This window comes from Arvicola amphibius, chromosome 5, assembly GCF_903992535.2.
Source record: "Arvicola amphibius chromosome 5, mArvAmp1.2, whole genome shotgun sequence".
NCBI lineage: Eukaryota > Metazoa > Chordata > Mammalia > Rodentia > Cricetidae > Arvicola > Arvicola amphibius.
The window spans coordinates 132,295,832-132,321,946 of NC_052051.1; the positions used below are offsets into that span (position 1 = coordinate 132,295,832).

Genomic DNA, 26,115 nt, shown 5'->3' on the forward strand with positions numbered 1-26,115 from the left:
AATGGGGTAAAGACTACTGAATGAACTATTGAAGGATCTTTTCCCAAATTTCCCAGGTGTCCATAAACTCAAAAGACCCATTTGGCTTCCCAGTTTTTGGTTAAAGGAATAGATACATAAGAGAAAACAGAAAAAAGATAGTCCTATGAAGGGACTTGGGTGAAATATAGGTCATGAGAATTACATGCTTAGAAAGCAAATCATAGGAAAATAAACTTTTTTTCTCTTTCTTTCTTTCTTTTTTTTTGAGACAAGGTCTTAGTACGCAGCCCCAGCTTGTTTTGAACTCATGAACTCTGTCTCCCAAGTGCTGAGATTATAAATGTGTGCCTCCGTATCTGAATCAACATAACTGTGTTAACTGAGCTCTTCCCCAGGCTACTACAGTCTCACAATTGTCAATGTGGAATGTGCCACAATAAATGAGGTCAGATATGAAAAACAAGATTTAAGAAACATGTTCCATTTTTTTCTTTCCTTCTTTAATCAAGATATCATCTTTATCAAACCCATGCTATCCTACTTGTCACAAATGTCAGCTCTGACCTTAAGGATGTAAAGCAGAGAGACTCCCAGAAACAACACTGTAAGTCCTTGGTACATGGACTTGCATTTACTATGCCAGGAAAGAACATAAGGATTATTTATTTGAGAAGAATAGACTATAAAGCTGCCCTTAGAATTTCCACAAATAGGAAGGTCATAGGCTGGTGTCAAAAACTATACAAAATGTGGTTGTAAAGGAAAAGAAAGCAATGCTATACCTTCTAGCTTGAGAGCCTTTCCTCTGGCTTCAGGTGCCTACACCCAAGCTCCATTCAGGAACTATTCAGTGGAAAGTTCCAGGTGCTCTGTTCTGAGTAGCTCTATGATACGCATGCTGAACAGGCAGATCACACTCTGGTCAGCAGCCATCTTGACCAGTGTTTGTTGTGAAATCATTCTGGTGCAGGGGCAGAACAGTGTGTCGTGAGGCCTGTACCATTCACTTTGCTCATCTTACCGTGTAGGGTGTATTATCACGTCGTTACAAAGCAGGTGAGTACGATCTGAAAGGATGCTTAGCAAGGTTCCTAGTCCCACAACTTCTACCAGAGTACATTGTCGTAACAGGTCTATTTTTGTTATGCTAACCTATGTGGTCATGAATTCCTAAGTTGTGCTTTATCCTATGCATTTCTGTGTTAGAAGCACGTGACATATATAATATGTGATATTATCTGTGTTTCCCGCACCCACTGGGGCTCTCGAGATGTATCCTAGTAGATAATGAGGGGCTAGCACGCACACACTCATGTGTGCGCAGAAAACTCTTTGAGCAGCATGTGTTCCAAAATCAATGGTAGCTACTTAGAATGAAAAAAAATCACTGCGAATAAATAGAAAGGGACATTGTTTTCATTGCAAACACCTTTGTGCTGATTTTTATTGACGGTGTCTACATATTGGATTTGCAAACGCTTTGAAGGTATAAGCGAGGGGAGAGATTGAATGCACAAAGCTTTTACAGGCAAGTAGAGCGTACCACATTGACACCAGAATTACAGTGCCACGTGAGAAACGGCCAGATAGTGTTATGCAGATGGACCCAGAGTGGCTCACAGCACGCACACCGTCTTATAAAAAGGGGAGATCGTATGCATGGCCATAGCTCCCTTTCTCTTCCTGTTAGCAGCCAAGTTGTTTTTGGAAAATGAAACTCACAAACTTGGTCCAGCGAACTGAAACTGACAGATTCTCGTGGAAGGACACAGATGGGAGCTTGCTGGGATTTTAACCTCAAAGGAAGTCGTATCTAAGTAGACCGTGTGTTTGCCACTGTGGGGAAGAGCAGGGTTTTAATATAGTCCCTCTGACAATTTCCTTCTTTGGTCTTTTATTTGTAGTCAGCGCTCGTGCGGGGCTGAGAATCAGGTTCACGGCCGCCGCCATCTCTAGTTAAAATTCCGTGAGCGGAGGTCATGGGCCAGGTTTGCATTTTCAGTGAATTCTCTCATGCAGGGTGATGGGCTGACGGGATGGCCCGGGCCGGGCTTTGGACACTCGGCCACAATGGTAACTGTGCCGCGGCAGTCAGGCTGAGGGCCATTTGCACAGTGTGACGTGCCCCCATGCTTTGTCCACTGCCAGTGGCTTTGATGATGCGAGCGTCAAATGGGGCGTTGTTAGGAACAAAGACCGCTTCATCTTGACATGGACAGAAAGGGTGAATGACTGAAAAGCTCGAAGTGCTAAGTTTCTCACCAGAAACGGCCAGTCTGGGAAGTGCTGGGGGCCATACCGTCCTTTAAATGCACACAGATCTTCCATTTTTGTGTGTATTGTTTGCTGGAATTCTCTATTCCATGCTTCTGGGAGAATAAAATAGTGGAGTGTTTAAATGTAAGCTACACAATGGCTCGATGGTGTGAAAATGCTGTGCCCACAGGTTCCACTCTATCAGGGTTTCCCGTAAAAAGGTGGCAGAAACCTCATGGGCAGTTTCGGATTGGGTCACACATCCGTTCCACACGGCCATTGTCCTGCCCTTCCTCAGAGGGCTGCCTGTTTGGATATTATGTCCTCTGCATGTTCCATTGCCCTTTCTTTTCCTTGCAGCCTGTCATTTAGTATGAACAGAAATATTCAAATATGAATTGATTTTCTCTATTTAGAAAGCTATTATTGTTCATAAGGAAATTATTCCATGAATGAATGTAGTCAGTAGAAATAGAAAAGGTCAGCCGTCTATTAGACAGGCTATCAGATAAAAAGGGTCTGGTGGTGAACGTACAAAATATCAGTCCAGGTGATTCAGTCAAGTTTTGTACTTAGTTAACTGTCAATAGCAACAAAAGTTAAAGAAAAAAACGGAAGTGAAATTATGAAGATAGAGATTGACCACCATTTGACGAAGTCCAGAATAAATCTACATTAAATTCTGAAATGATTGTTTTCACCGAAAGGTTATAATAATGACAAAGTATAACATGGCTTTTTTACGATTTTACATTTTAATTACATTACTGATATTTATAAATTTATAATATTGAGAACTTCTATTTCTGTATGAAACTACTTGGCATTCTGAATTTCATGTCAAGCAGTTTAGAGGGTGCTGAAAGGACCAACAGCTGGAACATTTCCAATTTTCATTTCCACTATCTAGTAAAAGCAGCTGTTACAATAACACTGCAAAAATTGTCATCCGACCCATGTCAGAGATGAATGATGGCCTCATTCACATTAAGAATCCAATTTCTGGGCTAGGGAAATGATTTAGTGGTTAAGAATGCATATGTCTATAGCAAAGGACCTGAGTTCGGTTCCCGTGTCAGCTGGTCCACAACCCCTGTAACTCCAGTTCCAGAGGACCAGATGCCCTCTTCTGGCCTCCATGGCACACACACACACACACACACACACACACACACTTAAAAATATAGTATTTTTAAAAAAGAATTCAGTTGCCAACAGTGACAGGAGAGGTTCTTAGATGCTGTCTCCTCTTTCTCAATATAAGGATGCCTTCACACTGAAGTCAGGTAAGTCTTCTAGGGACTTTACTAAATGCTTGTTTTCCTGTCTCTGTTATTTACCTTGAAGATTCTCTATAATGAGTCAATGATCCACCAATCATTTTCACAGTCATGCTTCATGCCCTTCCCTCTCTCACAGACTGGAGTCTTCGTACAATAAAAAGTTATTTTAATATTTACAGTGAGGTTTCAATTGTACTTTAATAAGAAAAGACTGCCTGAAGATATGACAGTAAAACAGTCCCACTGGTCAGCCTTACACACCAGGTAATGGTAACACACACCTTTAATCCCAGTAACCACAATGACAGGCACCTTTAATCCCAGTAGCCACACTAGATGACATAGAAAATGAGCAATGAATGCCTTTAATCATGGTGGTACATGTCTTTAATCCAGCCCTAGAGAGAATTATAAGATGGGAGGAAACAGCCCTCAATACATAGTCTCATTCTGAGATTCTGGGAGGCAGGATCGCCATTTCAGAGGTTGAGGTAAGAGCCAGTGGCTTGCAGGATCGCCACTTCAGAGGTTGAGGTAAGAGCCAGTGGCTTGCTGTTTTGCTTTTCAGATCTTCAGGTGGAACCCCAATTTCTCTCTCTGAGTTTTTATTAATCGTGCTTCAAATATCGACTTCAGTAAAATAACCTTAGCCAAGCCATCCCTGGAAAGATACCAGAATGCTCCCTAAAGTTGAGCAGAAATGAATGTAAGATCATCTTCTGTGATAGTGGAACCCCTGCTCCTTGCACTACTACAGGCAGCCAAAGCTCATTTCCCTTTCTGTAAATGTATCAAAGACAACTTGATGGTTTACAGCGAGGTTTTCCTGTTGACTTGATTTGTTCTCTGGTCCTACCTGGTGCATCCTCTTTGACAATTGCTTAGTTTAAGATCACTTTCCTACCTTCTAGTTTTATGAACCCTGTTTAGCTTCGCATTCCAAATGCTTTACCCTGGTGGTGTAGAATATTATTTTAAGAAGTGCTACATTTGTTTTTTCTATGGGACATTTGTTTTAATGATGCAAAGATGTATTGTATTCTTTTATGTGGTATTTGTTTAACTCTGTGAAGCTGTGTTACTTTGCCCGTCTAAGACACCTGATTGGTCTAATAAAGATATAAATGGCCAATAGCAAGACAGAAGAAAGGATAGGCAGGGCTGGCAGGCAGAGAGAATAAATAGAAGGAGAAATCTGGGAAGGGAGGTTCAAGGAAGAAGCAAAAAGAGAAGTGAGAAAAGAAGGGGCCAGCCAACCAGCCACAGAGCCAGACATGGACTAGGAAGGAAAGAAAAGTTGTACAGAAATAGAGAAAGGTAAAAATCCAAATGCAAAAGGTAGATGGAATAATTTAAGAAAATCCGTCAAGAAATAAGCCAAGCTAAGGCTGGGCATTCAAAAGAAATAATAAGCCTCTGTGTGTGTATTTATTTGGGAGCTAGACCCCCAAGCGATTAAAGAGTAAGAATAAAGAGAAAAACAACAACAACACCCTGGGCTGTGTCACTAGTTATACAGTTGTCTGTCTACATCTTGTGGTTCCACATTCCCGGATTTAACCAGCTGCTGACCAACACACCTTAGGAACAATTAGGTCTGTACTAAAGATGTACAGAATTTTTTTCTTGTCAGTATTCTGTTGTTTTTCTCTTGGTTTCTGATATTTTAACTATACTCTGCACCCAACAGCCCCAGAGTCAGCACTCTGCCACTCAGACCATGCCCCAAGAGGCTTTCCCGTCCCACGGCACCAGCTAGGCTGTGACCACCAAATCTAGGTTTTAATTAAGTCTCTATTGTTCTATTTACCAATAAAGACTTGGGAGTCAGATGTTGGGGCGAATACCTGTTAGATCAGAGAAACTGAGAAGCAACCCTTAACCTTCCTTTTCCAGAAACCCAGCAAGAGAAGCGTCTCTCCACTTTTTCCAAACCAAAAAGACTATGAATCTATAAGTCCCTCCCAACTCCTTCTTGTGTCTCTCTATCTCTATTCCTGGCTCCTCTAACCTCTCAATGGCTAATTCCTGTCACCTGGTCACTTGCTCTGCCACCTGACCCAAGGTTAATTTTATTAACATGGTCTTGGAGTTTTACGGTGTGATCAGATATCTCACAAATAATGTAACATACTAGCTATTTTCACAGCACACAGAACTGGGTATTGTAAGTAGTCAGTAGATGTTTTCCAGAACTTAGAAGGGTGTGCATAAGTTCTATGAAGACAGCATGTTGTCTTACATAAAGACTATGAACAGCTAGGAGACTTTTGTACCCACATGAGCCTTAGAGCCCACCTCCTCTGAACAGAAAGGAAACAATTTAACACAGATAATGTGGTGGTGTTGTACACGTCACACACTGTTCTAAGATCTGCTTTTATCAATTCAACTTAATACTCATAACTAGGAATACAGAGCTAAAATAACTTGTTGTGGTGTCAGTAGTAAGTGAAAGATCCAAATACTAAACTTGTTCTGCTTGTTAACTTATAAGATTATTTTTATTATTTTTAATTGTGTGTACTTGTGTGTTTGTATGTAAGCATGTACATGTGAGCAGAGGTGCCCACAGAGGCCTGGAGCTGGGGTGATAGGCAGCTGTGATCTCTCTAACATGGGTCCCAGAGACTGATCTCTGGTCTTCTGCAAGAGCAAAAGTGGTCTTAATCATTAAGCCATCTCTCCAGACTCTTGCTGGTTAGTCTTGACTGTCAACTTGACAAAACCTGGAGTTAATTAGGAAGTGGGTACATAAGTTGAGACATTGCCTACATCAGACTGACCTGTAGGGATGTATGTGGGGCATTGTTTTGGGCATTGCCTTACTTGTTGACTGATTTAGAAGGGACGCAGCCCATCAGTTTTATATATATATATATATAATATATTATATATAGTATATATTATATATATATATATTATTATATATAATATATATATAATATTATATTTATTTGTTCTATCAGTTCTGTTCCTCCAGAGAACCCTTACTAATACAGCTCCTCTAAGTTGTTTTTGGCAAGAGTACTTTGTGACAGCAACAGAACAAGGCTCAGTCAATCTAGTTTCCAAGTTTTACTCTTAACTACTAAGCTATACATACTCAAAAATATGAACTTCACCGAAATTACTAATTTTTTTGAGTATTTTCAGAAATCTTATGCCACCCATGCTGAAGGCTAGAAGTGGTAGGAACACACTTGGCTACTGACTTAATAGATACAGCAACTGGATTATTTTCTCACCCACTTTCAATGTTCTATGATATTTGTTTATTTATTTGATTTGTTTGTTGTTTGTTTATTGAGACAGGGTTTCACTGCGTAACATCCCTAGCTGTCCTGGAACTAGCTCTTGTAGACCAGGCTGTCCTCAACTCCCAGAAACCCACCTGCCTTTGCCTCCCAAGGCTGGGATTAAAGGCATGCACCACCACTGCCTGATTATTCTTAAAAAATATATTTGTTTTTATTTTATATGTGTGAGTGTTTGCCCACACATATGTCTGTACTCCCTAGTATATGCCTGATGCATGGGGACCCCGGAAAGAGGGTGTCAGAAGCTCTGGAGCTGGAGTTACAGACAGGCATGAGCCGCCATGTGGGTGCTGGAATTGACCCAGGTCCTCTGGAAGAGCAGGCAGGGCTCTCAACCACTGTACCGTTATTCTAGATCCTGTCTGTGGTGCTTTAAATGAATGTGATGGGCCTGTTTTGTATGCATGGGAAAAACACTCTCCATCTATGAGTTCTAGAAATCATCTGTAATTTCAACTTGCTACTTCATCACTTAAGTTTGTTCTCCTTAAATGGAAGATTCACTTGTATTAATATGCAAGTCACACCCGCTTCAAACATTCTTCCCCTCATTTCCATGAAACAGGAAACATACATCCATTAGAATGTTTTTATTAGCTCAAGTAAACACTGATGGAATATCAAATAAAAGTATCTTAGGTTTCTAACATTCTAATAAGTATTTCTATGTGCACATATTTTAGTTTACTGCAACTCGGCGAGGTAAGCAGGGTGAGTATAGTGATGTGTATAGTAATTCATTGTATAGATTAAACAGACGTGAAGTCACTAACAGGTGTCTAATAGTTGCTGAAGTGCACCCTTATACATTGTGTTTTTGCAGCTGATGTTGTGTTGGGTGTTTGATGTGGATCCCTGCCTTTTCTTTCCCAAACTTTGTGTGATCTAAAACTATTAAGAAAGCCAGGGGTAGCATATAATGCGGTATTTCTGTCAGAAGGCCGATGATTATTTCTGGACGAGGGATCCATCGGGCAGCTGAGACCAGACCACAGTCCTAAGATGGGCAATGAAGGATGGGTAGAGCTTGACATCTTTAAAAAGATTGTCTATAGGATACAGGAGATGGAAAAAGACACGTAGGATCTCCAACTGGAGTAGCTAGGTAGACAGTTATAAATAGAAGGCTGTGGCCGCAAAAAGCCATAGTTCGGTAGCAAAGCAAAGTAAGAAAAATGGAGAGAAAATGGGGAAGCTCAGAGTGTGTCCCTAGGGACAGGAGTGAGAGGGGTACAACTGCAGGAGGCCAGGACCACAGATCAAGGGGAAACTCTGAAATAAGCACGGCAATTCTAACTAACAGAGGCTCTGGAGAATAACTGGGGTGACAGAGACAGTAAGAGTGGACTTAGGAAGGTGGGGATGGAGAGGGGGGCCGGGCAAACATAGCAGCTGCTCTGCAGAGGATGGGGAGGCACTGGGGGAGCAGAGGGAAGAAACCATTGTAAAAAGTCTCCTGAAGAGCCCTTGGCTTGGTGACTCTGGGGAAAAATGACGGTACTTGACCACACACTTGGAGACCGAGAGCAAGCACTGTGATACTATACTTGACTGGAAGAATACACTATACCTGACTTGAAGAATACTTCTGGACAGCAGGGAAGAATCTCCAAATCAGAACTGACCTGAGCTACAGTACAGCATGGACCACAGACGCCCAGCCCCAACACATACTGACATCAGGAGACTGGCTTCTCTGAAGCATGACTGGCATGCAGAAGCCCGACAGCAAAGACCTTCTAGGATGTAACTGGTTGTCCGTGAACCTAGGAAAGACTGCTCAGAGGTAATACCGAAGCCAGAGCTGAGGTGAGAGTCCAGAGTCAGATCTAAACTCCAACAAACGCTTCATTTTTAGACTTTCTTTACTCAATGCCTGAGGTAATTTGGCAAGCCAGCTTTGTCTGGTCCTATTGTCATTTGGGGTTTTTTTCCCCCCTCTTTTCTTCCCCACTTTCCTTTGGATAGACTGTTTCAAGACTTCAGGCTGGCTAGGGACTAGAGATCCCTAGTCTCAGCCTTTCTGGAGCTGTGATTATAGGGTCATCTCATTGCTTCTCTTTGCCCTTTTCTCTTCATCCCTACCATTAGCCATAGCTGCCCCATCCTTCCCCTTCGTCTATGTGTTTCCCCTCATTTTCCCTCCATTGTTTTTCTAGCATCTTAATAGTAATAGTCAGCCATGTTCTGCTTATTTACTTTCCCGTATACCACCAGTGACTAATATCTTAGGACACACGGTATTTTTAGAGTACCCCCCCCTTCCTGAAACAATTACAGTTGAGGGAGGAATTGTCTTTTAATTGAGCCTATGCTTTTATAGTTATTATCCCTGCAGATAGTGTCCTACTCTTGGAATTATAATAGGGGTCTTAGCCTAGTGCCCCAAACACATAGGCTGAGGTTCTAATTACTGAGCCGGTCCCAGGGCAGCCAAGAGAAACGCCACCTCAACCTTATTACAACCTAGCCCACCTTGAACATTGTAAATATTTCTACTAGAAGAACTAATCATTCAAAAAAAATCAAACCAGTGACCTAATTTGAGATGCACTCGTCCGTATGCAGAAAAACACAGGAAAGGAGCACCAGCAGACACCCCACTGGCAGGAGAAAACACCCAGGTTAGGTGGTGAGGAAGAAGCCATCTCGGAAGTTCACCATCTTTATTTCCCACTCATGACTCCTCTCTGTCTGTCTGTCTGTCTATCAGGGAACCTATCTAACTCCCAGTCCACCATGCATGTCTCCAGATAGGTGTGTTCTTTCTGGAGGCAGTGGAATAGCACAGTCTTGTTTTGAATTAACAACCACTCTGACTCAGCCTCCCAGATGCTGGAGTTATAGACATTAGCCACTGTAACTAGCTCGCAGACCAGCAGTCCCTGAGAGCTTACCTTCCCAGTGCCCCCTCTCCAGTCATGGACAGAAGGATGTGTTTTCTCAAAACATCTGGGGAACTAAGAAATGAAAAATCATAGAGTCCAGGAAGTAGAATATCCCAAAAAGAAATACCAGGATCATGAAAAAAATAGCTCCAGAACAAGTAGTAAGCAGTTTATCAAGAGACAAAGGCCATAGCCAATAGCAAGGCAGTATCTAAAATTTTAGAAATTAAGTAGCAACATTAAAACCTTACTTAGTATTATATATGTTAATTAAAAGAACAAAATAAAATATTTTTAAAATTCTGCTGGGCAGTGAGATCTCGGAATAGGATAGCTAGGTTTGTTTCTTTTGTTTAAAAGTTTAAACACAGAAGTTTTGAGTGCTTAAACTTCTGTGTTGCTTTGAGATAATTGCTATTTAAAATTAGGGTAGAGGGCAGAGTAACAAAAGAGATGTCTTGATGGGTTTATGAAAAAACGTGATGCCACGGAAAACCCCATGAATCCACAAGGATGACCCCAACTAAGACTCCTAGCAACGGTGGAGAGGGCGCCTGAACTGGCCATCTACTGTAAGCAGATTGGTGACTTCCCCAATTGCTTTTAGAGATACTCTATCCAGTAACTGATGGAATCTGAGGCAGATTCACAGACAAGCACTGTGCTGAGCTCCGAGAGTCTTGTGGAAGAAAGGGAGGAGGGACTGTACCAGCCAGGGGGGTCAATGGGGGAACCCACAAAGGCAGCTGACCTGAGCTCGTGGGAGCTCATGGACACTGGACCAACATCAGGGAGACTGGATGAGACCAACCTAGGCCCAGCTGTATGGGTGTGACAATTCTGTAGCTTGGTGTCTTAGTAAGGCTTCTAACAGTGAGAACGGGACCTCTCCCTGGTGCTTTGCTGGCTTTTGGTAACCCATTCCCCATGCTGGATTACCTGGCCACGCTTGATTCTGCTTCAACTTGATGTGACATGCTCTGTACAAGCCCATGGGAGGCCTGCCCCTTTCTGAAAGGAGATGGAGGAGGAGTGGATCGGGAAGGCGATGGGAGGAGAGGAGGGAGGGGAAACTGGTTGGTTTGTAAAATAAATAAAAATATTATTTAAATAAAATAGTAAAACCATATAAAATATAAAAAATAAAATTAGGTAAATCTATAAAATTCAGAAATCAAATCAGTGTTGAGGCAGAAAAGGGAATGCAGAAACATGGATGAATTAATTAAGGTCAAGAAAGGAGAACACAGTATGGCAAATGCCATTAATAAAAGCACAGTAAGATCTTTGGAAGATCTCTGAACAACAAATATTATAATAAGTGAGATAAACTTGTCAGGAAAAAGACACAGGGTTCCACAGTACGTGACATCAAAGAACAGAGATCCTGGATCACCAAAAAGGCATATTTAAAGTCCAATGATCAAGAAAGACATTGCAAAGATAGAGAAATCCACACTAAGCACACACTGTTCAACAGAAAGCTGTCGTTGTTATGTTAACATCGAGCCAAAAGGAAAAGCTTTATTAGTGGCAACCGAGTTCTTGTATGTGGCAAAAAGAGATAATTCTGAGCCCACATGGGATTGAGAGAGTCACCTAAAACTACAGGGAAAAAAACTGAAAAAAATGTTAAGGAAAAGTTAAGTTGAAAAGTTAGGAAAGGTATAACATCTTTTTAGAATATAATTAGCAATCGTGTGTGTGTGTGTGTGTGTGTGTGTGTGTGTGTAGACATTGCATAGACATATTTATGTGTTCCTTTATTAGCTTACTGGCCTATCCATTTGGTTGTGGTAAAGAGCAAAGGACTGGCAACTAACCTTTCAAGTTCTAAAGACTTTGTTCCTGGATGAAATCTTGAGACGGTTCACAGTTCCCTAGTTGGCTTCAGATAATAAAATCCACTACAATGCAAACAGTTCTGCATTTCCACCCAAGTGCAGACAGGTAGGTCTTCCCTGTTCAGCTAATATGAGCTCAAAGCCTACAATAAGGAAGGAGGAGTCATCCATCCAGGGGAAAGAGGAGAGAGGCTGTAAAAAGGGAACCAAAGGGCGGGGGCAACTTTCTTTTTCCTTCAAGGCTCATGGGTTTACAATCTGGTAAGAAGCGCTGTTTTATGCCCATACCCAATTTCTAGCTCTTTCTTTGAAAAGTCACTCTATTGAAAAAAAAATTCCTATTGTTTCTTATGACTACAGCGTACACCTTCCCAACTTAGCTCCCGGCTTTCAACAATCCCTGTGTTATTGCAGTTTCTTTATTCTTTCACAATAGTGGTGTAGGATGGGGTCTCCTAAAGCATCCAGTGCTGAGAGTGACAGTCAGGCTCTTACCTTTGGAACGTCTGAGGCAGATACCGATTGCTGCATCCTCGAGTTCTAGGGAACATCTGTCCAGCTCTGATTGGTTCTTTTCTTTTTTTTTCATTTTTTTTTTTTTTTGGTTTTTCGAGACAGGGTTTCCCTGTAGTTTCTAGAGCCTGTCCTGGAGCTAGCTCTTGTAGACCAGGCTGGCCTCGAACTCAGAGATCAGCCTGCCTCTGCCTCCCGAGTGCTGGGATTAAAGGCGTGCGCCACCACCGCCCGGCTGATTGGTTCTTTTCAAATGTCCCCCTCACTTTGAATTGACTAAGAATGGCCTGAACTCCGCATCTGGATGGAGAAGAGAAACTCCACAGCTTGCCTGGTTTTTACTTAAAAAGAACACTTGCTTGACCACTTCACTCTCTCTTATCCAGAGTCTAGTTTTGAAGTAAATGTTGATTTGAAGGTCATAAAAAGAAATCTCATGTTCTCATACAGCATACATGAGCAAACTATGAGGCCTCGGCTGAAACATTAATCCAGTAAGTAAAGTCACTATTACTATCTTTCTACATACATCTCTATCTGTATTCACACTATGAATCCATTAAAACAACAACAAGCAAACACCTATCAAAGAACTGGCATGATTCATACCATGATTTTATATTGCAATTCAACAAAACTGTACATAAGCAAATAAAAGATAAATAATCTTCCTGTGGTCAGAAAGTCTAAAATAAGTCAAAGTATAGTGTAACTTAGAAAATAGTTGGAATTAATCATTTTAATTAATTATAATTGATTATAAAACATCTGCGTGTTTATGTTACTTTTCTATTGCTGTGATAAGGCACCATGACCAAGGCAACTTGTAGAAGGAAGCATTTAATTGGAGCTTGCAATTTCAGAGGGTGAATCCATAATTATCATGGTGGGGAGCATGGTAGCATGAAGGCATGGTGCTGGAACAGTAGCCAAATGCTTATATCTGATCCACAACCCACCCCAATGACACACCTCTTCCAACAAGGCCACACCTCATAATCCTTCCCAAACAGGTCCAGCACTGAGAAACAAGCATTCAAATATGAAGCTGTGGGAGCCATTCTCATTCAAACCACTAGACGATGTATCAACATTTTTGCACTTGTAATTTGATTTAAAGGAAAACTGAAATGCATGTACAGATGTTGTGGACACATGCATGCAGGGACATACATGCAGACAAAAATTATACTGGGATAAAATCGCCTTTGTACAAAAATGATTTAACGTATGTGTGTGCTGGCGTGGAGGCCAGAGGTCTATACTGGAAAAGCAGTATTTACTGCACACAAACTACTTCTGCTGTGGTTCCCCACCTTGTCTTTCCAGACAGAATCCTCCACTGAACACAGCGCTCGAAATCGACTAGACTGACTGAACAGCAAACTTGGGTGGGCTGCTTGTTTCTGCCCTCCGTTACTAGGGTTACACGTGAATATGACCGTATGTGACTTTTATGCAGGCGCTGTAGATCAGAATTCAAGTCCGCATACTCATATGACAGGCATTTTACCAACGGAGCCCTCCTTCCAGACCCTTAGCTGAATGCTTGTGTAAAAGAAAGAAAATCACATCTCTAAAAATGAAAGTGCCACGGCAGGAGAGAAGGCTCAGGCGTTAAGAGCACAAGGTGTTCTTTCAGAGGAGCTGGGTTCAGGTCTCAGTACTCACAAGGTAGCTCACAACTGTCTGTGCCTCCTGTTTCAGAGGGGTCTGATGCCCTCTTCTGGCATCTGCAGCCACAGGGTATACACGTGGTGCATAAACATACAGACAGACAGAAAAAAATACACACAGAAAGTAATTTTAAAAAAATAATAATAAAGTGCCAAAAGTAAGAATCAAAGCTAAACAGTCTGGCATGGGAAATTAAGCCTTGAGCTCCCTCTACTGGCTCAAAGAAAAAAAAATCTCAGAAAAAATTAAAACCCAAACCTCAAACTTGTTATTAAGTAACTCTTGTCCAACAAGACAAAAAAAAAAAAAAAAAAAAAAAAAAAAAAAAAAAAAAAAAAAAAAAAAAGTTATTCGAGTTGGTGTAGTGGCTCAGCACTGAAGAAGCTGAGGCAGAAGGATTGCCTTAAGTGTAAGGACAGCTAGAAAGGGAAGAAAAAGCTCTACCTCTCTGTAACCATGCCCTGTATCTCTCCGTGAGAATCATCTGGATTACAGCTCACTGCAGCTGGAGCACCCGTAGCCACGGAAGGCGACATATACCCACGGAAGGCAACATATACCCACGTGTTGTAGGAACTCTGCATCTCCATTATCCGTGAGACACTGCTTTTCCCTCCAGTGTATGTTTATAGTATAAAATGTTTCCTTTGTAGACTAGACTGGTCTCGAACTCACGGAGATTTGCCTGCTTCTCCCTCCTCAGTGCTGGGATTAAAAGTGTGTGCCACCACACCCGGTATAAAATGTTTTCAAACTACAGTTAGGCATAGAATTCATATAGCCATAAATAAGATTTACTTCGCTCTGTAGTTTTGGATTTGAAGAAAAGAAAAAAACACAAAGCAATATTACTCATGACAAGATGAACATGTACTTTTAGTAGGTGTGGATGGACATTAGAGTTAAAAACCTTTATGTTCCCAAATTAATTTAGAGTTCTTATCTAGCCTGCATTTATTTTCTCAATATGTTAATGAGGTCTTTCTTTTAACATACTTTCAAAGGTGTGTGATTGTTGACATACACTAGAATTTCATTCATTCTAAGTCAACAGTATTCACAGAGCAGGCCGACTTTGCGCTACAACAACAAATAATAGCAGCAACCAAAAGAGTCTGTCTGTGACTTCAGAGTCTGACAGAATGACACATTATTTTTATTTATTTAAAAATTTTGTGAAAAGCAATGGGGTAACTAAAGATTATATTTCATGGCCTGGGTGCTCGTGCTGCCTTCTTTATCAATGACTTGCTCGCTCTCTCTCTCTCTCTCTCTCTCTCTCTCTCTCACACACACACACACACACACAAACACACACACACACACACACACAAACACAAAAACACTACCAAAGCCAACTGCTGAGTTTGAAGATTCAGCTGAGGTCTGATGAGTCAGGAGCCTTTCACACTCTGAGGACACCGCCACTCTTACTGCTCTCTGAAGCAGGTGTTATTTTTACAACCGCTCCAGAGACTGCTCAGTATATAATATAGGCAATGCTCAAATCAGTGCCTGGGGAGGTACACAATAGAAAGCAGCTGCCGCTAGGATATAATGGTGATTCGAGTGTTCACGTGACCACGTTAGCTCACGAGATCTTAACTGGTGACTGAAATCAGAACAGGAAAACAAGAACTATGTATTAAAGCCTGATTGTAAAGGGGGTTGTGCTGAGGTCCCCTCGTCCTCATCACAGGGAAAGATGGAACAAACTGAACTTAAAAAATTTCTCCTAGACTAGAGAACAGAAGTAGTCACTTGTTAGGATCTCTGGCCACCCCAAAGGCAGCAGAAAGAGAAGAATGCAGAGAATCCCGGTCCAACAAAACAAGGCCTCAGCTGGAGAGCTGGGGCTGGTGGAAACTAGGCTGTGCTTGTGAACTGCCGGCAGCCCAGAGGGAAAAAATTGGGGGAGTTATACACTTTACCTCTGGCAAGGAAAACATTTCCTCAAGTTATGAATCATGAATTAATCCTCAAGTTATGAATCATGAATTAATCAAGTCATAAGATCAGATCACTCATGAATCCTGTCAATGCCCCATCTCTGAATACTGGGTACCAAGCTTTCTATACATGGGCCTTTCAGGAGGAAACTTCAAATCTAATTCATAAGACTTACCTAGTAAGATAGATAGATAGGTAGATAGATAGATATAGATAGATAGATAGATAGAAAGATATAATTAACTAACTGTGATTTACATACAATGGAGTACTATAGATGGAATGAATGAAAATGTTTTATTTTTCCACTCTTGGTTTAAGGATGATAAATGCTAGCAGAAATGTACTTGCTGATCATGTCTTGTGGATGAGGAAGTAAGCGGCGGCAGTATTGTGAGGGGTGGGAAGGAGGAACTGTTGACTCTCCAATATCAAGACTGATATTATCTGCAAAGTGGTATGATACCAGATGACAGTGTTCTTGGGTTGGAAATAGTTGTTCATTGCTAACTCTAGTTCAATCACTAAAACTGTTTTATGTAAGGGTATAATTGATATATCAAGAGGCGGGAGGGATGGAACCAAATATATGTTCAGCTAAAATCACAAAAGAAAACAGTGGAAGACAGAAAGTAAGTAAAAACTGAGACTTCAGGAAGCAAGACCAGAGCCAGGACCGGTTTCTAATGACCCCTGCCAGGGACTCCACCTTCATTTCAGTTTAGTGGAACCAGCTGGGCTAAGCAATCAGTTCTTGGGCGAGCTGCAACCCAGGAACAACCAACCAAAGGGTGCCCCCCAGCCTTGTTCAAGCTTAAGAAAACTAAAGTTAACCGCTCCCACCATGCAGGTGAAAAGCCCCTAACCACTAAGCCACCAACCAATCCTATAGCAACCTGTAAACTTTTTGTTTAAACCCACCGATCAGCACCCAGACTAACCTCCCTCACTGTAATTCCCCTAAACTTGCTTAAAAGAAGTCTTCTGACTTCTCTCATTGTTGCCATGGGCCACCCCAACATGCTGAATTAATAAAAACTCTTGCTTGTTTCATACATGACTGGTGGTCTTTATGGGGCTTCGAGTAAGTGTCCCAGAAGATAGTGAATTTACTGATAAATGCGTGTGTTCTGATTATTTCACCAGCTGGTCATTCCACCTTGTTCTCCAACCCTTATGTTCACAGAAACATTGAACTTATGTCTCTTACTGGCAGCAGCATCTAAGTGTTTAGGTATTTAATTAAAAAGCTAGAAATGATTAAACTCTGCCCAACACTGGGCCTCCCACATTAAACAACCAATTATGCAAAGAAGTTCTGGATGGAAATCAGTTATTATGGTAAGCACACAAATGAAACAGCCTCACTGCTAATTTGAAGAAAGCTTTAGAGTCTGGATAGAACAAACTGGCTACAGTAGTCTGTGGGCATGGGGAGTCCTGACCGAATGTGTGTTGTTGACATGAGCCCCAATGCCTCTGTTGTATGACAAGACATTTCCTGAAGAGATGCCACACAACTGTTTACTCCTATAGGAAGCTCACAACAGAACAAAGTATGGACACCACCAAGGTCCAACTTGGTGAATCAGTTAGTCCTATAGTGGTTCTTACAAGAATATAGGTGAGGGATGGCTTACAGAAGCAGAAATGGCTCAAAGACAGCTGCATCACCAAAGCCCACCCCAGCTTGGATGACAGCTCACAAAAGCTGGCAACCTGGAGCCCAGTACACTGTCTGAAGGCTGCTCTAGTTGGCGAATGCCATTTCCAAGTGACTCATCTGCCTCTCAAAGGCAGCTCAGCTGGTTTCTGTTTCTCCCAGGCAATTGGTCTGGTTTCAGAGTCTTCTTGATAGCTTGGCTTATCTGACAGTGACTTTCGCAGCTTGGCTTGTTTATGCGTGAGAAAAACAAAAACAAACGAAAAGAGTCAAGTGAATCTGATCAGTTTTAGGAACTTCCTGAAGATGTTTATCTTCTGGCTTAAGGAGCGTCCTTGCAGATTGGAGCGTTTCAATGTCAAGGGGAACAGATACATAACAGCCTCAAAACCATGATGAAAATGTCAAAGGCTTCCTCAGGCCCAAGAAGGAGTGTTTATTAATGATTAAGGAAGGTGTTGCAAAAACTAGTAACCACAACTCCTTTCTCCCAGGTGTTTACAGCCTGATGCTGCCCTCCTACAGAACCTCACAACCAGGAATGTGTTGGATAATTTTACATCAGCTTGACACAAGCAAAAGTTATGGGAGAAAAGGGAACCTTGATTAAGAAAATGCCTCCATAAGATGGGACTATAGGACATTTTCTTAATTAGTGATTGGTGGGGCAAGGCCCCACCCATTGTGGGTGGTGTCATTCCTAGGCTGGCTGTCCTGGGTTCTGTAAGTAAGCAGGCTGAGCAAGCAGAGTCGCATCCCTCCACAGCCTCTGCATCAGCTCCGACTCCTGGTCCCCGCCCTGCTTGAGTTCCAACCCTCACTGCTTTTGATGGTGAAGTGTTCTATGGGACTGTGAGTGAATAAACTATTTCTTCCCCAAGTTGCTTTTGGCCATGGTGTTTTATCACAGTAAGAGAAACCCTAACAAAGACGAGGCATTTCCAGGCTTCATAGCAGGTCCAAGAGTAGTCCACAGGATCCCAGCTTTTCTGTCTCTGTGTCTCTAGTTTCTTCAGTGTTGCTCTTTCTTCATTCCTGCATTGCTCCAGTCAGGGCAAGCCCCAAATCTTGTTGGTCATGACAACAGCCAAAAGCTAATCTCAACAAGGCCCCCCGACTACCTTCGGTTCTGTGAGGGTAGAGAAGTGAGGGTACTTGAGAGGAAACATTTGAAGCTAGCAGAGCTTGGTTTAAGAACTTAAAAGCAAAGGCAGACAGGTTGTTACTAAAGAGATCTTGTCTACTTCCCCTTCCTGGGAGTAATAACACACCGGGGGTGGGGGGGAAGAGGGTGGTAGAGAAGTGGGGAGGAGACCATGAGGGATCAGGAAGATCGAGTTGGGTGAAGGACAGAGACGGAGCGCAAGGAAAGAGATACCTTGAAAGAGGGAGCCATTATGGGGTTAGCGAGAAACCAGGCATTAGAGAAATTCCTAGGAATCCCCAAGAATGATGCCAGCTATGAATCGAAGCAATAGTGGGAAAAGTTACCTAAAATGCTCTTTCCCTGTAATCAGATTGATGACTAACTTATTTGTCACCATAAAACCTTCATGCAGTGATGTGGGATTCCCCTCTGCATGCTGTGAATATGTTTTATTGCCACTGGTAAATAAAGAAGCTGCTTTTTGGTCAGTGGCTTAACAGAGTAAAGCTAGGTGGGGAAACTAAACTGAATGCTGGGAGAAAGAAGACAGAGTCAGGAGAAGCGATGTAGCCATCCACAGGAGACAGACACCTCTGCCAGAGCCCACCAGAACTTTGCTGGTAGGTCACGATGCACAGATTAATGGAGATGGGCTAGTTTAGGATATAAGAGCTGGCTGAAAATAAGCTTAAGCTATTGGCCAAAGTATTGCAAATTATATAGTTTCTGTGTTATTATTTCGGTTCTGGGCAACTGGGAATGAACTAGCAGCCTTCCCCCAACAATACAGTATCTAATGGAAGCAGATGCAGAGATCCACAGCTAAGCACTGGGCCAAACTCCTGGAGTCTGGCTATACAGAGGGAGGAACAATATTACTAGCAAAGGGGCCAAGACCATGTTTGGGAAACCCACAGAAACAGCTGACCCAAACTAGTAGGACTGACACCTGGGGAATCTGCATAAGATGGAAGTAGGCCCCTTGAATGTGGGTGATAGTTGTGTTGTTTGGGCAGTTTGTGGGACCATTAGCAGTGGAACCAGTATTTATCCCTAGTGCATGAACTGGCTTTTTGGAGCCCATTCCCTATGGAGGGAACCCTTGCTCAGTCTTGATGGAGGTGGAGGGGCTTGGTCCTGCCTCAACTTGATATGCTCCTCACCATTTCTGGGGAGTGGACGTAGGGTAGGGAGAAGACCAGGGGAGCAGGAGGAAGAGGGGACTTATGTAAAATAAGATTGTTTTAAGAATAAAATAAAGAAAACAAAAGGAAAGACAGCATCTCCATAACATAAAAAGAAAAAGAAATGGTGATGAGACCCTATTGCTAAAGATACCATAGAGTTTAATCTTGGACCATAGAGGAAAGCAAGCTTGCACTACCCTGGTAGCCCTGTCCCTATTGGTTAGCTTACATAGGTGCTAAGCAATCTAGTAGAGGGTAAAAGCAATCAGCAATATTACTCAGGTATGTTTAAGTGGCAAGAATGTTATAGGAGTAAAAAACTACTTGCCTATTGTATTTAGGACATTCAACAAGAACTCACTCCTGACACTATTATCAGGAACAATAACTGTTGAGGAGTATTGTTTTATAAAGTGTGTTGCATGTTTTTCCTATTGCTTTTGTTAGCAATTTAAAGATGTGCTTAATTAAATAAAATTAACCTGCTCCCCAGAGGCTGAGTCAGCAAGTAGCTGACAGGTGGAAACACGGGTAGTGTGGGGGTTTTTAAGTGGGGGCAGAAAGAAGGATGCTGGCTTGTTTGGATGAAGCCAGCAAAGGGAGGTTAGCTACTTGCTATTCAGCCTAGCTTTGTGAGCAGAATTCCACCTCAAACCTTGACTTGTGAGTGCTCTAGCTTTAGATAAAGTTTTCCTTAGTAGCTTTGACAGAGTCAGTGCCTGAGGGAACAGAATCCCCTCAGGCTGTGGTTTTTGCTCAGAAGTCCTTGCTTAAGGCAGCCACTGTAGATAATAAAAAGCTTATTACCACACATAACCTATGGATAGGTAGGTCATGGACCCCACGGGAGAGCATTTGACTTTTCCTCTCATAAATATATCCAAACTAACTCCTAATGATTTGTGTCCACAGATTAGTGTGTCTCTTACCCTTTATTAGAGAAGTGTCATTTTGCAGTACATGGTGACTGTTTTGAAACATAGACCCATAACTGGTCAAGGTGTAGAAAATAAAAGACTGTGGACTGCTCAGTCCTAAATGGGACATCTATATCACAGTCCTCCTGCAAGTGCTCATGGATCATCCCAAACAAGAGGCAGAAATATCATAAGAGTCGGAGGTGGTAGATGGCTACAATGGAACGGGAGTTTTAGGACAAAAGAAAGCAGTTGTTCATAGGAAGCCATAGCAATTACGAGCTGCAGGAGAACCGCACATGTGTAAGCCAGACAAAGATCTCAACACAAGGTTGGGAGGTGGTAATGAAATCCCACCCTCAGCCAAGGAACTATTGGAAATTGACGGTTGATGGAATAGAAAGAGGGAGAGCAAGTTTTCTTCCGTGAGGCTGCTCCTGAGAGGCCGTCGACGATGCACATACAGGCAGCGCCGAGAGGACTCAGTGGGAATAAAAGGACATGTGAAGTTAGAAGAGAATAGTCTGAAGGATGGGAGAGGAACAGCGTGGAGGGAACGGAAGCTGGACTAGATCAAAACAGATTGTGATCACGAACTGAAATCTCAGACAATAGCACAGTGATTTAAAGGAGAGAGAACAGAGCAGAGCAGTAAGTGTCGGCATAGAAGCGGCATTCAGATAGCCACTGAGAAAGTAATTTGTTGTAAGGAGAAAGACTGCTTGTTTGTCCCAGCCGCCCACCTAGCTTACACCCGAAATAACCACACAGAAACTGTATTAATTGAAACACTGCTTTGCCATTAGCTCTAACTTCTTCTTCTTCTTCTTCTTTTTTTTTTTTTTTTTTTTTTTTTTGGTTTTTCGAGACAGGGTTTCTCTGTGGCTTTGAAGCCTGTCCTGGAACTAGCTCTGTAGACCAGGCTGGTCTCAAACTCACAGAGATCCACCTGCCTCTGCCTCCCGAGTGCTGGGATTAAAGGCGTGCGCCACCATCGCCCGGCTAGCTCTAACTTCTTATTGGCTAACTCTTACATATTAGTTTAACCCATCTCCATTAATCTGTGTATCGCCACGTGGCAGTGGCTTACCAGAGATTCTAACTGGCATCCATCTCAGGCGGAGGATCCATGGCTTCTCTGACTCTGCCCTTCTTCCTCCCAGCATTCAGTTCTGTTTTCTCCGCCTACCTAAGTCTTGGCCTATCAACTAGGCCAAGGCAATTTCTTTATTCATTAGCCAATGAAAGCAACACACAAACAGAAGGAACTCCTACATCAGGAATTGGTCACAACAAAGCTCTGAGGAAGATGGACAAAGAAACCAATCTTGTTTTTATAGCTGCGACACACCGATTCTGCTGTCCACAATCATGGACTCTTTCTGATTTGGGAGGGATATATGTACATATATGTATGTACATGTGTGTGCATGAATTGTGATTTGACAGTACTGTATGCATATATGTGTGTATATTTATGAATAAACACACACACACACACACAAACATCTAATTGTGTGTGTGTGGGGAGAAGTTCTTGCTGTGGAGACCTCAGCTGACTTTTCCTGCCTGTCTCTGGAGTACTTCACCACACACCTGGCAAACCTTATTATCTATTTATAGGACCATAGTTGGCATAGATAACGAGTCCTCTGATGGATATGGGCAAAGTAAGTTGATTCACCATTCTAGTTGCCACTAAGACCATATGTGACTGACAAGAAGTCAAATTATCAACATCAGCAGGAATGTGGAAGAAGGTGATCCCAACCTTCACAGATGAGTTTGGGGGAATTTCAAGGCTCCTGGCAGAGCAAGTCATTGCAGCTGCAGTGGAAATAGTGAGAGAATCCCAAAGTAGTATCCAAGCTTGGGAGGTGAGAGGCAGTCTGTGACCATCCATCGTTGTGGGTGAGCACAAGATGGCACACCTCTTAGAGCCGCAGAAGGACCTGCTGGACGATGCACACTGACCCGTGGACTTTGTCTCACGGGATGAAATGCCAAGACTGCTTTGGAGACTGGATAAATATGCCACAAGTGGGAATAGACAGATGATGGCCTGGAGCTTGCTGGATGCTCTGAGAGAAGGTTGCCATGATGAAAGAGGTTGCATTGTTGGTTTGGAAAGAACTAGCAGATTTGATGATTCAGAACCTACTGTGAGGGCAGAGCTGCTAGAATAAATGCCACACACTGCACTATTTTGTCAAGAGAATCGGCCTTCAACACCATATGCTTTTTTTTTCCCCAAATACTTCCTATTGTGGTTAGAACTGTCTTGAACATCAGAATAATCTTTTCTGATGGGAAAACTGGTCAGGCAGCTTTTCTGGCTGTTAGAGCAGGAGCTGATTGGATTTGACGTGGAGAACAAAGTGTGCTCTGTCCTCATAGAGCTGATTGTCCTACCTAGCAACGACAACAAGATGACAGAGGCTGTGGATAATGGGCAAGATGCTTCCATGGTTGGGAAGGGCGTTACAAAGCATCTTGTCTTCCCTTTTGTGAGATACATGGTGACTGTGGAATGTTTGAAAAGTCTGTGCTGTCAATTTTGAACGCATTTGAAGGGGAGTTGGTCAGCATGCTACAGAGGAAATGCTGCTGCCCAAGTTTTTCTGGTTTTATGCTCTGACAGTGTGTGGAGAGTCCAGATGGCCTATCCTGAGTGCTTCATGACTTTTTCTTGTGTAACATGTTGGAAAATCCGCTGAAGGAAGCTATCAGCGCTATTGTGGTGGTTGAATTCACCATAGGCTTATATATGTGAGTGTTTGTGCCTGTAGTTGGAACTGTTTGGGAAGAATTAAAAGGTGTGGTCATGCTAGAGGAAGTGTGTCATGGGGGTCAGCTCTGATGTTTCAAAAGTCAAAACTATTCCCTCTCTCTCTCTCTCTCTCTCTCTCTCTCTCCTCTTGTTCGTGAATCATATGAACTTTTTCAGCTCCAGTGCCATGCCTGCCTGCCTGCTCGCTGCCATGTACCCTACCATAATGGTCATGAACTCACTCTCTGAAACTGTTACATCCCAGTTAAACTCTTCCTTGTATACATTGCCTTGACCGTGGTGTCTTATCACAGCAACAGAAAAGTAATTAAGACTGCTGTTTATTAACTTTATTGGTGATCCTTCAGGCTGGCTTGCCCAAGCAGACTTCTCCCCACATTGGGGGACTTTTCACTTCTCCTTTTATTGAAGGTCACGATCATGAGATTGGTCATGATCAAGGTATTGATCACGAGATTGATCAGCTAAAACAAAAATAGCATCATATATCACATGTAGAAGAGCATAGGATGCTCCTTCAGATCTTAGTGTCCTGGCGCTAGACTAGAAAGCATACTCGAAGACTGTGCTTCTATGACATCTAGGAAATCTTTAGAGCTTGTCCTATAACTAGCTTTTGTAGACCAGACTGGCCTCGAACTCACAGAGATCTGCCTGCCTCTGCCTCTGCCTCCCTAGTGCTGGGATTAAAGGTGTGCTCAACCACCTCCCAGCGATATCTAGGAGCTCTTTTGGGGGACGTAGATGTTCCAATAGACGGCCCCTTACTCTATGTACTTTGTTTTCATCAGGAAACAGCCAGTAATAAGAATGATTTAAAAAACAAAATGGAGGTTGGCACCAGCTCCCCAGATTTGGCTCTCTTAGACCAGGAATTGTTCAACCCCTTCCACTCCAGGAGGGACTTGTCTACCTGAAATAGATACTGACATAGAACTCAAACAGGACTCTGAGGAGAGACTCTTCACAGAGAGAGCAGGGGGGCACCTGGAGTCCCCATGAGGGGCTCTGTTCATATCACCATGGCCTCTTGGAAGGAACTTGAAGAGATGGCAGAGAACCCAGAGCCCCACATGGGTGAGCCAGAATAGATGGGAGATACTCTCAGCTGAAGTGCAGACTTCTGGCTGGAATGCTCATGAAGAGGTTGGAGGTGTAGAACAGTGGGGTGAGGGGCAAGATGAGCTGGGTATAAATGAACTACCAGGCTGTAGCAAACCAAGAAAACCAGATTTTTAACAAATCAGGATGACTCCATGCATTTAGTCCGTGTTACTGTTGAGAATTTGGATGCTGCTTCTATGTCCATGAAGATACGGACATGAGCACCTCAATTTGCTGTGACCCCAATGAGGACAGGAGCTGTAAAGTACAAGATTTCATACCAAAAGCTTCATTAGATCAGTATTTGTCAATGGCTGATCTCTTTGGAATACAGTTTACACAATGATCACCAAGCACTGGGCATACAGCCTGCCAGGTGTGGCCCTGACATTTAGCAGGCAGAACTGGCACTGCCTAAGAGAGGTTTGTGAATCTCTGGCATCAGACATGCAGTGGCAAGTGCCAAGAACTTTAGCATTCTCCAGTCACAAGCTTTCGGTTATCCTTTGAGACCAGTTGACAGCTGCAGGCTTGGTTCCAGTGTTTAATGGTTTTTTAAAAGACCTCAGTGACGTTAGGCTAGGTATTCTTAAACCCGCATGTGCTTTTCTGAAGAGTCTTCATATTGACAAAAGGAGAGAGTATCTGTGTTAACTTCAAGAGGTTTAAGTGACAGATGATAGTAGAACTTGATACTTTTGTGTGGAACTAGCTAAATATCTACTTTACTTTGGGAATTGTATAGTTCTAAAGGCGTTTATCTTTATTTACATCTCACTGTTCTGAACCTGTGTGCAAAGTTTCTTCTGCTCATTGGATTTCCTACAAGTAGAACAACAAAGTGTCCCGGAAGCTTTGCATGATGACACCCCTAAATCTTCAGAGTAAATCTCGTCAATGAGCTGGTAGAAAATTTTGGCAAGTGTCTGAAATGGTCTGATCTGCAAGCCTTTGTCTTTGTCTTCCAGGTGAGAAAGGCCTGGGCTCACCTACTCATGGAGCTTCTTGTAATTCCATCTGCTCAAAGCCTCTCATTGTGAAGAACAGAAGTAACTAGCAATTCCTCTGTTCACGAGATCACGTGCTCCTCAAGCCTAGGCATCTGTCTGGCTCACCATCTCAGCCAGCTGAGCATGTCCTCAAGCTGACATACTCAAGCCATCTACACACACCTGTGAGTGCCACACCAAGTGCACACCATACGCATACACCACATACAGACACCACGGTGCCTCTCAGGATACAGGTTGGAAATGAAGGTATAGATTGGCTGCTTTGGGCTTCTGCAGAGAAGTTTAAAACTGCACTGGAAGCTAAGCATGGTGGTACACACCTGTACTCTCAGCACGTAAGAGGAGGAGCATAAGTCAGGACCAGTTCTAGGTAGCTTAAATGACCTAAACAGAATGGGGGGAAGTAGTCAACTAGTAAACTAAGCCCTACATAACACAAAGACGATTACAGCTGCTCTTTTTGCACCACTGCCAAACTATAAAAACAAACAAACAAAAACCTACAAACATTTTGAGTAGACATAAAACCTATTTATCTTGATTGGAGCATGTTATATGTCTACCTGATATCCTGAAGTAT

The 26,115-nt window shown here is 42.6% G+C and overlaps 1 pseudogene; it reads left to right on the forward strand.

Moving 5' to 3' along the window:
• The first annotated feature begins 22,549 nt into the window (after positions 1-22,549).
• Positions 22,550-25,888, forward strand: LOC119815363 (annotated as a pseudogene).
• Positions 25,889-26,115: the final 227 nt, after the last annotated feature.